Source organism: Lacerta agilis, chromosome 4 (genome assembly GCF_009819535.1).
Source record: "Lacerta agilis isolate rLacAgi1 chromosome 4, rLacAgi1.pri, whole genome shotgun sequence".
Classification (NCBI taxonomy): Eukaryota; Metazoa; Chordata; class Lepidosauria; order Squamata; family Lacertidae; genus Lacerta; species Lacerta agilis.
Window position 1 is genome coordinate 34,710,274 of NC_046315.1, and position 8,019 is coordinate 34,718,292.

Sequence of the window (8,019 nt, forward strand, 5' to 3'; positions counted from 1 at the left end):
TTTACTATTTTGCTGTTTTTTAAACTCAATCTTCAGTTGTGTTGCTGGCCCTGTTTTATTTATTCTTATTTATATTTTTGCGGCGATGCTGAGAAATGTATCATGTCTTAAACTTCTACTTTAAGCCTTATCAGTCTGTGTACTCCTCTCTTGATCAAGCAGTTGCAGTGATTGTGATCCAACTCAAAATTGATAATGCTCGATCTACCACCCAGTGTAATATATATATATATATATATATATATATATATATATATATATATATATATATATATATATATATATGGTATAAGTAATAGTTTTGTTTCCAGAACCCCACTCCATTCCCCTCCCCTCAGCCTGTTCATTTAGCCTCAGGGCACAGACTTCTAAGCAACATTTTTGCACAAATTATTGACCCATTTCATTGATAGAAGTTCCTCTGGGAGAAGCTCAGAGAATCGTTCTTTCTTGCTTGTAAAATTTATTTGCCTATGTGTTTATAAAGCTACTAGTACCTCCAAGTATTGCTGTCTTACTCTACCCGCCATTCCCTGCCAGTCATGTAATGGAGAGCTATATGATTAGGAAGACAGGATAAGGTAAGAAGCGTAAGAATGAATGTTAATGGCTCCCATCATGGCCTCAGTAAAACAGAGTTCAAGGGAATACACATTTCGGCACATCAGATCAGACAGTAACTTTGAAACAATGAACACGAGCAGAGTTTGTTAGTATAATGAACTGGATTAGAAAGCACTGTTGATATGTGCGCGTGTATCTCAGTATTGTTGTCTGCCACCCTAATTTCCAAGTAGTGTGAGATTCCTTTTGGAATGAGGCATGATATAGATGCAACCTGAGCCTGTGTTGGAGGGGTTCACAGCATCAACACTCCGAGAGCCTTATTTCTCCCATAGTAGCCAACTTGGATTCAAGCAGAAATCAAATGTTGCTCTCGAGCGTTGTGCTCTCTCTCTCTCTCTCCCTCTCCCTCTCCCTCTCCCCTCCCTCTCTCCTTTTCTTCCAGGTCACATCACTGCCCCCAAGCTCTCTATTCTAAACTCTGGCTTTATCTATTGAGGGAAGGGCCCCCATCCAATGGCCATCTCACACCGAGCCCTTTAATGGCTCATCACCTGGGCTATTACTTTGCCTCTAATACCAAAATTTAGAAGACTTGATTAAATTATAACACTTGCTGGATCCAGGGATTAGAGGAGTCTGGCACACATCTCAACACTCCAAACTCATGACAGCATATTGTTAACTAAAGCTACTGCTTGCATGAAAGCCAATTGGCTTGCACTGTTGATGAATGAGCGAACAAAGTACGGGTCATGTTAAAGTTTGATTACTGCAGATTTCTCCACCGTCTTTAGTCTGGACACATGTAGGCACCCTTTCAGGTTAGTACCAATGCGGCTGCCCCAGGGCATGTCCAGGAGGCATATCAATGTTGGGGGTGTGAGCACTGAGGGGTGGGGTGGAGCAATCCCATTCCCCTCTTACATATTCACTGAGCACATGAGCCCTTATATCCATAGCTGTCAACTTTTCCCTTTTCTTGCGTGGAATCCTATTCGGAATAAGGGAATTTCCCTTTAAAAAAAGGGGAAAATTGACAGCTATGCTTATATCTAGGGAAAAACCTAAGACTGGGAGAGATAGGCAAGGATTATCAATGTATATGTGTTTTATTTGTTTGTTTAAGCCATTTTACATTTTACTTGCACTCCTCAGCTGGAAAAAAGGCTCCCAGAGCAGCTTATTAAATCAGCAATAAGACAATTCAAAAGTCATGACACGAATGGAAAAGGTATTGCGGGGAGAGAAGGGGGGAATCAAACTCAGGCAGCAGTTATTAGATACAGAGTTCTTATCAGGGGCAGAGCAAGGGGGCGGGGGGCGGTCTGCCCCATGTTCCAGAAGAGGGGGGGTGACACTTTGGCTGCCCCCCCCACCCCGCCGGGCAGGCCCCGAATGGGGGCATGCCGCCTTTTCCCCCTTCCAGTGGCTATTTTTCGGCATGAGGGGCGGGCCAGCGAGGAGGGGGCGTCACGCTTGTTGCTGGCGTGACACCCCCTCCTTGCTGGCCCACCCCTCACACAGAAAAAAAGCCGCGGAAAGGAGGAAAAGGGGAAGCTTCCCCTCTTCCCCCTTTCAGCGGCATCCACGTGTGTCGTGACGTCACAACGACATCACGATGCACGCGCCATGCCCCTCCCCCAGGGGGTTGCCTCCGCGCCACCGCCGCCCCGGGCAGTGCAGAGGCTTCCTACGCCCCTGGTTCTTATAATGATCAAGTGTCATGGAGGGGGGATCAATGAGAGGAGGAGCCATTTGCTAAAGCATGTTGAAAAGTGAGTTTGTTTCATCAGAACACCAACAAAGTGTGTGTAGAGAAAGACTTGCTAGGGACCCTGAACAGAACCTTGGGAGGGGGGATACCATGAAAGAGGAGCAGCTGCTACTGTAATTGCGTGTTTAGACCTTTTAACCTGACCCTAGAAATAAATTCAGACGTGACTCAAATTTTGGCTTGGTTTTAGGCAGAACTTTATTGATTACAATCAAGTGAGTGGTTGCATAGGCTCTGGTTTGACTAGCTCCCTGCACTGTTGCAGGCAGCGCTGACCCAGAGCTCTATCGTAGGTCAGCCATGGGTAAACACCAGGGACAACAGAAGGGGGTGTGCCACCTGTCTGTCACCCTGATGTCCCCGGACTCAGGCACGGGCACAACCCCTTTCAGGGTTGACCAAACCAATGAGTCCCTGGATTCCTTTACCGGAATACCCATCGCATAGCATAGGGATGGCGAGACCCTTCTGCCACCCTATCACCTGAACCAGAGCCTATTCGCAACCTTACAAGTTGCGACAATTTGCTACTAAGTGGCAACAGCCAATCAGCCAAGTGGGGGAAATTCCTGCCGTGCCCGTACCCCAATGGCAGGCGACTCACGGTGGCATAGCAAGCCCTAAATATAGGGAGAGGTGGGCGGGTGTTCCGATGCACTGGCCCCAAGAGGAAGCTCAGGCGCATGTGCATGGGCTTAAATTCGGTCCCTCAATGCCCTTTACTTGCGCCCCATAGGCCAGGTAGGGTGTTGTGGCTATCCAAACAATCCCCACCCACAACACAGGGTTTGGTTGCCAGGTCTCAACGCAACACGTGCCCTCTTTGAGGGAGGACCCGAGTAATAATAATAAATAATAATTTCCACAATGGCGAAACTGAACAAAAGTAAACCATAGGATCTGGCTGGGAAGAAAGCAGCTGTCACAATTTATTATCTAAATGTTCGCATGAGGCGAAGCCCAAACAGGAGAAATGAGCACAGCTGGGAGGATTGTAGTAGCATAGCAAGGGTAGAGATTTAACTTGCAGATCAAAAGCCAGGGTGCCAGTAGCCTTGTGAAAAGTGTGGCTGAGGTCAATATCCCTGGAGAAAACTGGGCAACCAGGACGTCAGCTATGATTATTTTGTAATGCGTGAAAGGGTGTAGCCACTTATTCTGACAGAGGCCAATGTGCCTTCAAAAGCTGGATGACAGGCAGAGACCCAAGGAGTGTAGCTTCCCCCCATCCCTGCTAGAAAAAGCTGCACCTCTTGAATAATGGCCTGTTCCGCAGTTGCTAAAGCATGTTTCAAGAGATGCGGCTGCCGGAAAGGTTATTTCAGGAGGGCTGCTGGAACAAAAAGGGTTTTCTCTGTTGCATGGTGAAGATTTTTTCTTTCCTATGACAGGTTGAAAGGAAAAGTTTATTTTGCATGTGGGGTTTATCTGTTTCGCAGTGAATATTTAGCATATGTCTTGCTGTCACTTTTATAGTAACACTCTGGCTCACATCATATTTAATGTATGTGGGTCCAATGTGAGTTTTGCCCAAATAAGTATCTCAGTTTAGCATTAAAAGGCAACATCCTGGATGGAATATATATATATAAAATTGTCCAGTAGCACCTTAGAGACCAAGTTTGTTCTTGGTATGAGCTTTTGTGTGCATGCACACTTCTTCAGATGGATTTGCATGCACATGAAAGCTCATACCAAGAACAAGCTTAGTTGGTCTCTAAGGTGCTACTGGACAATTTTTTTATTTTTAAAATATATTTCTACTGTGTCACACCAACAAGGCTACCTACCTGAATCTAGAATCCTGGATGGAAGTTCCAGAAACCCTTCCAGAAAAGGTTGAGGGAGAGAATCAAGGAACTGTCCCTCACTCAAGATTACAAAATTAGTTAACCAAGTTTACTGCTCACACTGAAGGCCTGAAAGTATTTATATTTTGTTAACAACATATTTGACACTTCTGTTATGTCCACCAGATCCATCAAATTATTGATTAGAAGATAAATAATCTAACTCTGATCAGGCTGCAGCCAGAGCTGGCGTCAGGGGATTGGCTTTGTCATTTAATTATGTATTGATTTTATAGCTGTAAACTACTTAGAAGCCATATTGGCACATAGATTAATAGGGAGGAGGGGGAGGAGGAGGAGGAGGAGGAGGAGGAGGAGAAAGAGAAATAATAATTGTTGAGCACCAGTGGAGGGCAGCATCTGAAGCCCCCAACATTGCAGCCCCTGCTGCTGATGCTCGCAACTCCCTGAACCCGCTGCTCTTTCTTGCTGTTGTTACTTTCTCACCTGCATCTGAAGAACATCTGCTCTGCTTGTACAAATTTCCAGGTTCAATCCCTGGTATGTCCAGGCAAGACTGGGAATCCTCTTCTTCTTTGGTGATCACTTGTAGCCGAGTAAGATTGTCTTCCATAAACATGGTTTTAACAATGAGTCCGTAAGTGACTGTGGAGGCCAATTCTGGATCCACATGTCCTTCCACAGTGGGGACATTGGTTTCCGGATGGGAGTTGATCACGGTGTGGATTTGCCAAGCATGCCTTCCTCTTAGCATGTTTCTCTCTTGCGTCCTGAGTTTGAGTGTCTTCAAAGTTTATGACACCTTTGGTAAAGGCTGTTCTCCAACTGGAGCACTTGCAGGCCAGTGTTTCCCAGGTGTTGGTGTTTATATTACATTTTTTAAAAATTTGCCTTGAGACAGTCTTTAAACCTCTCTTGTTGACCACTAGCATTATGCTTTCCATTTTAAATTTTGGACTAGAGTAGTTGCTTTGGAAGACGATAATCAGGCATCCGCACAACATGACCAGTCCAACGACATTGATGTTGAAGAATCATTGCTTCAGCACTGGTCATCTTTGCTTCTTCCAGTACATTGGTACTAGTTCACCTGTCTTCCCAAGTGATGTGCAATTCTTTTTGGAGACATCGTTGATGGAATATTTTGAGGAGCTGGAGATGGCATTTATAAGTGGTCCGTGTTTCACAAGCGTACAGTAAGGTTGGTAGTACAATAGCTTTGTAAACAAGCATTTTGGTTTCCTTGTGAATGTTCCGGTCCTCAAACACTCTGCACTACAATCGGGAGAAAGCCACACTCGCAGGGGTTTGAAGGTCGTCCTCTGAGCGTAAGGATCGGAATGTCCCCTGCCTGGAGCCCTGGACAGCTGCTGCCACTAAGTGTAGACAATACTGAGCAAGATAGACCTGTGGTCTGACTCCATATAAGGCAGTTTCTTAAGTTCCTTCTCCAAATCTATGAGGAAGAACAGCCTCCACTGGCTGTATCTGGCAATGGTGCCGACTGGGCCTAGAGAGAGAGGACAAGTAAATAAGCAGTGATCATGGGAAGGCAGAGCCCGGCTCCTCTTCCTCAGTGTACATAAAGAGACCTGACTGAACCTTGCATCAACACTGGCAACAGGACAGCGTCCTTCACTATACCTGAAGGCAGCAGGCTGGCTTGCGGGGCACTGAGCAGCCCAGCCAGCATATACACATTGCTCGGCCCTCCAGTGCCTCTGTCACCTTGGGCAGCTACATCACTCTGCCAAATGACAGGACCCTTCCACCACACATAAGCAACCCAGGTGTGAATGCACCTCCCCATTTGCATCAAAATATGTACCCAGACAATTCAGCAGGAATCAGGTGAGCCTAGCAATACAGATGGGGATGCACGCGGGGAAGTTTTTAATGTTTGACATTTTACGTATTATGTTTTTATGTGTTGGAAGCGTGCGCGCACACACACACACACACTGACCGAGTGGCTGGGGCATAGTGAATAAAATTATTAAAATTATTCTTATTAAATTATTATTATTATTATTATTATTATTCATCCTCATTACATCCAGACCCACACCTGCATCAGCACCACACACAGGTGGGCAGTGAGCATCTCTTTCTTGCTGGGCAATCTTGCTGGGTTGCATAGATCTTTATCTACTTAAACATCATATTTAGACATTCTACTTTTCATTCCATCTCAAAAAAGAAGCAGGAAGAGGCCCCCCCCCTCAAAATGCAGGATGGTATTTTAATAAAATCGTGTGGGTTTTTTGCCTAAACAGTAATTAGGAAACGGGTTAGTTATTCTGAGGTTTTTATTTTCGTTCTTTTGGCAGCTGTGAATTCTAGTATGCCTGTCTCTCTCTCCCCCTCCCCCCACCCTTTTCTTCCCATCTGACCTCAGCAGCTCCTGCAGCGCTGCCACTTATGTCTGGTATTTTTAAATTCAAAACGGCTGATCCTGGATTGGGGCCAGCACCAAAGCTTGGTGGATGGACTGTGTTGGGAGCAGGGGCATGAGCAAAGGCTTCCTGTTAATCTATTCTCGGTGTTCCCTGTTGCCAAGTAAGTAGCAGTCCCACCAGGCAGTCCCAAAGCTAAACTCAACACAATGCAGACTGCAGGTGTATCCCCAGCAGAAGGCAAGGACGAATGGAGTGCATGCAGAACAAAACATGTCAGATGATGGAAAGCAAATGGCCCACGCCACAGGTTGCAGGGCAAGTCAAACACCTTGCATTTATTTACGTATTTCGTTTATATAGGCTACCACCTTTTCCTCCAAGGAGCTCAAGGTGGTATACATGGTTCACCCATGTCATTTTATCAGCCCTGTGAGGGAGTTTAGGCTGAGTGACATGACTGGTTAGGCAGTGAGGTGCATGGGTGGGTGGGGATTTGAACCCTAGTCTCCCAGGTCCTGGTCAGACACTCTAACCAGTACAGTGGTACCTCTGCTTACAAATGGGATCTGTTCCGGAGCTCTGTTCGCAACCTGAAAAGTCCATATCCTGAAGCGCCAAATCTGCGCATGCTCGCCGCGCAATTTGGTGCTTCTGCGCATGCGCGTGACGTCATTTGCTCGAACCGCCAAACCCGGAAGTAATCCATTCTGGTACTTCCGGGTTCGGCGCATTCGTATCCCATGAGAAATGAAACAAGCAGCGTTCGCAACATGAGGTACAACAGTAAAAGGTAAAGGTCCCCTGGACAAGTCCAGTCAAAGGTGACTATGGGGTGTGGTGCTCATCTTGCTTTCAGCCCAAGGGAAGCTTTCTGAGTCATGTGGCCAGCATGACCAAACCTCATCTGGTGCAACAGGACACCGTGACGTAGGCCAGAGCTCACAGAAACGCCGTTTACCTTCCTGCCACAGCAGTACCTATTTATCTCCTCCACCGGCATGCTTTCAAATTGCTAGGTCGGCAGGAGCTGGGGCAGAGCAACTGGAGCTCACCACATTGCGGGGATTCGAACCTCCGACCTGATCGGCAAGCCCAAGAGGCTCAGTGCACCACAGCACCACCCACGTCCAGTTTAACCAGTACACCACACTGGCTCTCATATGCATGTGTGTGCAGTATCAGCAATCACATTTATGCCGTTTGGAAGATATTTGTACCAGAAACATTGAGGTTGAGAGACAAGCCTAAAGGGCAATTGGCAGATCTATTGCGCCGGGACTTTCTAACTATGGAAAAGAGCCCCTTTGGCTTTAGGAGCCAAATAAATCAAGACCAAGTAGATAAAATGCTATTGGTGTTAAAAGTGTCTTTGCATTTAACATGCAGCTTTTTTGGTTTTTAAGTGTGTTTGAGGGGTGACGGCAGTGCTGATGGTTATTGGGATCATGGCAGGCATGAGCTGCTGCAG